We start from the raw sequence: 9211 nt of genomic DNA, 5'->3' as shown, positions 1-9211 counted from the left end.
GATGGTATTTTTCCCATAGACAGTTACATGCATGGTATGTAAGTTATAATTGGCAAGTTGTTACAAGTACATGCTCAGGTGTTCATACACCTGTGGCATGCTCACTGTTACAGGTGTGCCTTGTATTTTGTCCCCAGTGTTCCTGAAATGTAGAATCTTCTTGAAATAAACATGGAGATCCTCTTGACCTATCTAGACAAGAAGTGAGAGATTACACAAGTGAACCCAAGAGAAAAAAGCTCTACTTAACCAGTTCTCCTACAGATGAACCACACAATTGACCTTTCATGTATTTGAAACCATTACACACACAAACCACTGCACACCTTTAGGCACATGAAATACACAGCACTAGGGATCCAGGATTCAGTCCTACCCCAACACTTTAATTTGCCTCATGATGCTATAAGTGTTTACTAGAGAACACCTCACTGTGGTGTGCAGGTTTCTCAGGGTGGGAAAAGGAGGGGCAGGCATCTATCCTTCCTCTCTGTGACCAGTGATAGGATCCAAGAGAATCAGATGGAGCTGAGTCAGGGAAGGTTTAGGCTGGCTATCAGGAAAAGGTGCTTCACCCAGAGGATGGTTGGGCACTGAAACAGACTCCCCAGGGAATGGGCACAGCACCAAACCTGACAGAATCCAAGAAGAGCTTTGACTGCACTCTCAGCCACATGGTGTGACTCTTGGGGTGCCCTGTGCACATCCAGGGTTGTACTAAATGATTCTCACAGGTTCCTTCTCAGGATACTCTGTGATTTCACAATTTTTTGTGAATGGACTGAGCCAGCCCTCTGTTTCAGCAGGACTTGCAGCAAATGTCCCACTGTGCTGCCCACCACTGCTGAGGGTTGTAGCAATTGTCATTAGCATGGCTCCCACTGTCCTCAGAGGTTGAATACAACCTGCAGTGCATTGTCTGCAAAGCACTTTTCAGACCAATGGCTCCTTCACTGACCCACATTGCCTTTCATAAGGAGAAAAATATTAGGAGATGTTTCATTCCAACAACTTAACATCAAATGAGAATATTTAAAATTCCTAGGAAAGGGTTTTGTTCATAGTCTGAGGCTGGGTTTTGAAGTCTTTACAAACTCTCTCTCCAGGGAGGCTGTGTGGAGAGAGCCATCCTTTCAGCTCACCCTTGAATGCACTTTGAACAAGCAGCTGCTTTTACTGTAAGCATGTTATTAATGGTCTCTTTTCAAAAGCAGATATAGTACCCTGGAAAACGTTCTATTGATTTTTTTCCCTTTCCCTGTCCCTGTTTCAATCACACTCGTTTGAATGGCTTTCATTTTTAGCAACAACAAGAGATTTCTTCGAAGAAAAGTGGTGTCTAGGTGTAGCCTTAAATAAAATCACTGCTCAATTTAAGCTCTGAAAAATACTATTGATATTTTAATAGAAGATTGGAGAACCAATTGCTGGTTCAATAATGGCTACAAGGAGTTTATACATAGGAAACATGCATGAGGACCATTTTATTTCTTTTGCTCTATGTGTTAACAGAAAACAGCAGCCTAAATCTTGACTCACTGGATTATTACATGTCAAGGATCTCAGGAGCATGGAAATATTTCATTCCAATTTTCAAAAGTGGAAGCGTGCACTGAGATACTTGTGTGCAGAGTGCAGAAGATAGAAACACAAATAATATTGTACCATATATTTCTACATAATCAAACTCATGCAGAGAAATATTACACAATAAATTGTGCACAGCTGGAGACTGTGATTTTGCTTCTGACTTTGGTTAATGTTATTATTAATTGCTTATATCACATAGGGTCAAACAAATTTTTTCTTAACCTTTTTTGCGGGGGACCAGAGAATAAATCTCCACCACTGTTTTGGAAACCTCTAAACTGAGGACATAAAACCCACACTGAATTATGTGCTACATTAACATCAACTCAATCACCATGAGTGCATCTCAGAGTGGCTGATATTTATTCCCCATCCCTGGAAGTGTTGAAGGCCAGGCTGGATGGGGCTTGGAGAACCTGGTCTGATGGAAGGTATCCTGCCCGTGGCAGGAGGCTGGAATGAGATGAGCTTTTAGGTCCCTTCAGATCCAAAGCACTCTATCATTCCATAACTGAGCTTCTAGAAATATGAGATTATGTGGGAGGTTCTGCAGGAAGGGTAGAAGTGGGGCCATGGGTAGAAAAACAAGGCAAGTCAAGGTGATCTTGCTTTTGGGGAAAGAATCTTGACAGTGTATCATAAATGCCCTTACTACTTAATTCCAAAATATGTATTTAATTCCATATATAAGAATTTATTTAAATAAACAGATAAAAGATACATGCACAATTAGAATATATAAAATAAATAAAGATAAATCATTGAAGAAAGAATCCATATAAAATCCATATAAACGCAAGAAACAGCAGAGGGAGATGGGATTGTTTAGCCTTGAGAAAAGAAGGCTCAGGACTGACCTTATCACTCTGTAACTCCTTGACTGGAGGGTGGAGTTAGGTGGACCAGTCTCTTTTCTCAGGCAACAAGTGACAGGAAAAGGGGAAAGGCCCTCAAGCTGTGCCAGGGGAAGTCCAGGTTGGACATCAGGAAGAATTTATTCATGGAAAGGGTGGTTAAACCTTAGAGGGGGTTACCCAGGGAGGCTTGGAGTCCCCATCCCTGGAAGTGTCCAAGGAACACCTGGATGTGGCACTGAGTGTTCTGGGCTGGTGACACGGTGGGGATTGGGCACAGCTTGGACTCCATGGCCTTGGAGGGCTTTTCCAACCCGAATAATTCTAACATTCTAAGTTCTGATATTTTCATCAAACACCTCTCTTCCAAGGACTTTTGTAATTCTGGTAACTGAAAAATTCTACCTTTATGTGCTTTTTTCAGACACAGTGAGTAGAGAAAATAACTCTCATGAATACTAGAAGCTGTAGGATATGAGCCAGAAGTCTAACTTCTAATTACTGGTTGAGATGCACAATTATGTTATGCATAAAATTTACACAACTTTGCTCATAAACCCATCTGACAATTTTTTTGTTCCCTGAGATCAGTTGTGTTTCACTTATCTCTGAAAATTAAAGTCTTTCTTTAAAAACCAAGATACACATTTGAGTATGGGTAATTACTCTAAAATTCAGGCTTGACTATTTAAACTGTTTTCAACCAAGAATATTGATTTGTCCTTTCACATATAGAAAAAGCATCAACCTACTGAAAAAAAAAAAACCTCCTCAAGAAGGGCTGTATTTGTACTCTCAACCCTTTGCCCATAAAGACTTAGATGTTTATCTGATGGCTGCTTGCCTTCTTTAACAGGCTGTGGTTATCAGTGTGAGCCTCGACAGGAGAGCTGTTACATTTTTATTTTAACACTATGTCCTACATAAAAGTTGGCAATAAGAGAAAGTACTCTATAGGATACGACTCCCTCATGGACTCTTCTTTTGCACACTGACATTTTTTACATGTCAACAAAGCTCGAGTGAAGATATCTTATTTTAAAAAAATAAAAAAAAGACAAAGAGGAAGGGAAAAGAGGGTGGCTGAAGGCAAATAAAATAAACTCAGGGATCTTCTGGTCATGATAGTAATTCAGATGCTTCTTTTGATTAAAACTAACAGATGAGCTTATTAGAAAATGATACAGATGTCAAAGAGGAATGTGTGAATTAGGTGGCCTGATGCAAGTATGTAAATTTGGTTCCTCAGCAACACAAACTGCTCAGAGCTCCTTTCCTTTGGCTTGAGTGTATTCTTTCCAATGTCATTCCACCTTGGATTTGGTCCCTGGCTCCACTTGCTCTCACATGGGTGTTTGTATCTGTAGCTGTACACTGCCTTTTCTGTTTGCTCTTTCTTATAAATTTGGTGTTAAAGTCCATGTTAGTTTTTAATTAGGTGCATTTTCTGCTAGAATGTGATATTGATCAGGTTTTCACAAATATTCCCTTTTCGCTCTGCTTCCGTGTTGGAAAATTCAAGAAGCCATCTTATATTATTTGTTACTTACCTCAATACCGTGTTTGTTCTCCAAAACTAGACAAAATCATTGGCTTGTGTTTAGCTTGTGGTCCTTAATGAACTCCTCAAGCTGTCCTAAAGCACTTCTATCAAGCCTATAATTTCCATTTTATATCTGATAATACCTCCCAAAATATGTAACCAGTTATTTTTCTTCACTGAATTTCAATCTATATATGTTTAAAAATGTTTTCCTGATATATTTGGGTCAATTTAAATAAAATTTCTTTCCATCAAAATGCCTCAATATTTTCCCACCTATCTCTGATCCAGTAATTTAGAATTCCACCATGCACATCACTGATATCAGGAATTCAATGGTAAAATTCAACTTCTGAACTGTTGATAAATCCTATACAGGATTTTAAAATTTTCTTTCTATTAACTAACTTTTACTCTTATTGTAAACAAATACTCATATAGGTTTCTTAGCAGAGATGGATACATGATCTAGTTTTCAATCTTGATTTTTTTTTCATGCTTTCAGTTGCTTAGCAAAAATCCAAATAAGCAGAACAACAATTTTCTCATTCTGCAAATGAGAATATTTTGCATTAGATCACAATAAGTAGCACCACTGAATCAACATGGTGCTAGCTGCTGTAAACTACAATGCAAAATTTTGTCATTATGTGTTCCCTCAATTTTTCCCTTGCTTATTATCTTATAATATGCTAAATGATTCATGTGCTGTTTTGTTTTGGTTTTTTTACTATCCTTCCTATTTATACTTTTTTTTTAAGTTTCTAATTTCCTCATTTGCTTGTACAGTGTTCTTGGTTTTATTTTTTGTTATATTTTACCATTTGTGTTCTTTATCCTGGGTGCTGTACTAAACACTGCTTAGTCATGAATATAATTGCTACCTTTTTGATCATGTGGTTCATAAATTCCACCATAGGAGGCTCATGACATTTGTATCTTTAGTAAGATTTCCTTTTATCTGTTAGTTCACCAAGTGGCTTTGTGAGATCTAGTATTCTCTCTAGTATGAAAAAAAGAAACAAAAACCAACTAAACAAGACACCAAAAAACACCACCAAAAATAGCTTTCAGAAAGTGGCAAAAATTGCTATTAAAAGTAATTGCATGATCAGTTTTAGAACAATCCACAAGGTATGAATGGACAAGCCATGTAACCCCATCTGGAGACACTTAGAAAAAACAGCTTCGCTACACATACAGAAGCTGTTCAGGTTTCTTTATGTTTCCCTAAAGAGGTAGTCTCTCTGATAATTTACAGTGCATTATTCTCCTCCCAATTGAATTAAAAGAGTCGCTATTTCCTAAAGTTAAAAAAGATAGAAGGAAACAAAGTGTCATTTATTGAGTCCCTATACTGGAAAATAAATAATTTTTAACTTCTTTGAACACACTGTGAGTAACATTTTCTGCATTATGAGCTAGATAAACTGAGAAAGAAGATGTTAGGAGAAAATTCTTTATTCAAAATGGTGGCAAGTTACTCACACAGGTTGCCCAGAGCAGCTGTGGCTGCCCCATACCTGGAAATGTCCAAGGCCAGGTTGGACAGGGTTTGGAGCAACCTGGGACCGTGGAAGGTGTCCCTGCCCATGGAAGGGGGTGAGATTGAATGAACTTTAAGGTCCTTTCCAATCTTTCTGTGATTCTGTTTCTTCATTAATTATATTCCCAGCACCAATCTCTCAATAACACAAACAAGTCATTATGAGGCAGTCATGGGGAGAGTGAATATCGGACCTTTTGGGATTGGCCTGATGAGGTTCTGATGTCATGAGTGAAATCCCAGAACAGAGATAATGTTCTGGTAGAAAGAGCCTCTTTTCACTTTTTTTAACCTTGTTACCAATTTAAGAATCCAAATCCCAATTCTGCACTTTGCTGCAGCAGGCTCAACTTCCTCTGTTCTTTAAATCATGTTTAGTTGTTTCAAGAGTGTAAGACAGGAACTGTCCTGACTCCTCAGAAAGCAGTGAATCAGCATACAGCACGGAGCAGAGACACCCGCTGAGCCTCTACCATTCCGAACATATTTTTAAACTCTCAAGTAAGGGCGGCAAGTCGCAGCTGCAAGGATCAACTTGAGAGCTGGTGACACCAAGTGCCAAGTCTGTAGAGAGCTGGTGTCACTCTCTGTAGAACTCAGGACTGCTATTTAGACTGAGTTTTACAATATACAAACTTCTTCCATACTTCTGGCCAGACCCCTTTTTTCCTACTTTCAAATGGCAAGTCTTGTTGATCAGAACTATTCCCTTCATCCTGCAATTTCTTCCAATTCATACAGTCTGTCTCTGCTGAAAATAGTGCCCAGCTCTTCAGAAAACCACGTGCTTTTTTCTTTTTTTTCTTTTTCCTGAATCTTCTGAGAGAAATATTTGATTGATTTGGTCCTGCTTAGATTTCATTTCACAGGTGATATGATTGACCATCAAATGATCTGTCTAAATGTAGTCTGTGGACTGACTAATCTGAATTTGAGGGGCTGTATTGACTACAATACAACAAAACATTTTTTGCCTCACCAGAGCATCCACCTGAATATTTCAAGTCACCAGTGTTACAATGTTTATTTTTAGCTGAGGTATGTACCACCTGAGCACAATATTCCACAGCTGCCTCAAATTCATGATTCCACACCTTCTTTACCATGAATTCCCTACGTTCTCCAAGCTCCTTAAGTTGCTCATATCTGTTCTCTTGTCTTTTTCAAACACTAAAACATGAATTCTCACTCAAGTTGGCAAATAAGTTAGTGGAATCCCTTTGAATAAAGACTTTATTTAATTCCAGTAATTAGCATGGTGCTTTGAACCTGTGTACTTTTCTTTTTCACTCTATGTTCTTTGAAAACTCCCTTTGTGTGTCTAAAAATACATAAATGAGATGCTGGTTTTCCAGTGACAAGCACTGTTAATGTGTGCTGCTGAACTCCTTCAAGTGTGATAACCCAGGAATGGTGGGTTGCTGAACAAAGGTGCTGATTCTTGGTTGGACTTAAAACACAAACAGTGGGTTCATAAATATCAGGAAAATAATTACAGGTTCACAGAATGGTTTGGTTGAAATGAACCTGAAAGTTCATCTCATTCCAACTCCCTGGCATGGGCAAGGACATCTTTCACTAGACCAGAGCTCTGAGCCTCATTCAAGCTGGCTTTGAAAACTTCCAGGAGCCAGTCAGATCTTCTCTGGCCTCATAACCAAGAATTTATTTCTAATATCTAATCTTACCCTTCCCTGTCCTGTCATTTCACGTTCTTGTGAAAGGTCCTTCTGCAGTCACTGCTCTCCACCCTTTAAGCTGACCACCCAACCAATTCCTTATTCACCATGTGGTCCATCTGCCAAATCTTGTCTCTCTAATTTAGAGATAGGAGTGCAATGTGGGACAATGTCAAATGCTCTGTACAAATCCAAGTAGATGGCATCAGCCAATCTTTAATCTTGTAGTTTTATGACTGCTTTTTGCTGCAAGTTGCCAGGAACCTGAGGACAATAAGAGGGCTTTAATTCTTCTAACCAGGCTCCAGGCATCCCTCATGTACCCCTGACCTTCAATCCTTCTTTCTCAGTAGATCTCAGAACTTCACTGTTCTCAGCTCCTCTCCTTTATGGGCCCACAAGAGATAACACTGTGGCTTGCCTCCAGCCTTCTCCTTTGTGCTGTTTAACACTGAAAGTTCTCCAGGTCAAACAGAATTTGTAAATCTTGTGATTACCATTGACCCAAAGAAATTCCTCCACATCTTTGAACAAAATGGCCATCACCCAGTGACATGATGTCTTATACTCCCAAAATCTACCTCCTTGAAAACATTTAAAGCATTTCATTATTTTTATTTTTTTTTCCTCCAGAATCTGAAAAAGTATCTCAATCCAGCTGAAATACAAGTGCCACTGGCCCCAGAGAGAAGCACCTCATAGGTGAGGGGAGGTTGCAGGAACGGCTCCTGAGGGTAGATCTTTCTTTGTTTACTGTGAAAGGAGCTGGAATAAAGGACAAAACAACTCTCTGGAAAGACGTGTCAATTTGTGATCTCTGAGAAACATTTACACTCTGCTCATTGGAAAGTCACTGCTGTGTCACAGGGGTGGAATGAGAAGTCACAGGAGCTGCTGAGGACCTGACACTGCACAAATAATGAAGAAAGAGTTGGAAAGAATATATAAGAATACATTTCTTGCTTTGGAAGTCCCTAGTGAAAGATCTTTCATGTCAAAAGCAAACAGTGTCAGTCACCGCAGATAGAGACATGTCTTTTCATGTGTTTGGCATATTTAATTGCTAATGGATGGTCAGACTCAGCCACTGGGCCAAAACTTGCCCTCATTTACGTCAGCTGAAATCTGGAGAAAGCCCACCAGAGTCAATATAAATTCCTCAAGTTTACGAGTAATGTCTGTGAGGCGTTTTTGGCTCACAAACACAGTAATGGGGGAGGACCAGAATCACTGGGGTTTCACACATGTTTTCATCCTGAATTGAATAAACAGATGAAATCTTAAAATGTTTCATAGAATGAAAGTTTCTTAGAAATTATATGGGAAGTGAAATCATTCATTCCTGGTAGTTTTGATGTTAGCTTTCATCTCTCCAAGCAGTTCTGTGCTTCATGGGAATTGTACACCAACAACAGAACATCTCAAACACTGTTGACTACTGTGCCTGTCTTTAGGTAGGTGCCCATTTATATAACTAATTAATGCTAAACAAGAACAGATCTGAGAATGAAAACCATTAGTGACCACAATTACCTATCTTTACTGGAGTTATGTTCTATTTATGCTGAATTACAGTAATTTCACGATTATAAGCTGCATCTGAGTATAAGCCGCACTTCTGGCTGTCGGCAACTATTCGTTCTTTGTCCATACATAAGCCGCACCTGATTATAAGCCGCACATTACAATACAGAGTGTGATAAAAGGTATCTGTTCTATCACCATCTGTTGAGGGTGGGGGCAGTGATCCTTATCTCCATGGCAGATATTCTGCTAATGGGCCATCCACTGAAACCAGGCAGGGCATTGTTCTTTATCTTTTCACAACTCATCCTTCCTCCAACCAGTCATTTTCTGCTAATGGCCATTGAGTCCCACTGTGGGACTGATAAAATTACTGCATCCCATTGGGAGTTGCTCCAGCCAGGGGGAAGAGCCCAACATTTCTTACCAAGATAAAATACAGAGGTTTTGGGACACTAAGGGAGCCCCTTTCTCC

This window comes from Catharus ustulatus, chromosome Z (assembly GCF_009819885.2).
Source record: "Catharus ustulatus isolate bCatUst1 chromosome Z, bCatUst1.pri.v2, whole genome shotgun sequence".
Classification (NCBI taxonomy): Eukaryota; Metazoa; Chordata; class Aves; order Passeriformes; family Turdidae; genus Catharus; species Catharus ustulatus.
The sequence above is the reverse complement of the archived record's forward strand: the minus strand, read 5'-3'. Positions refer to the sequence as shown.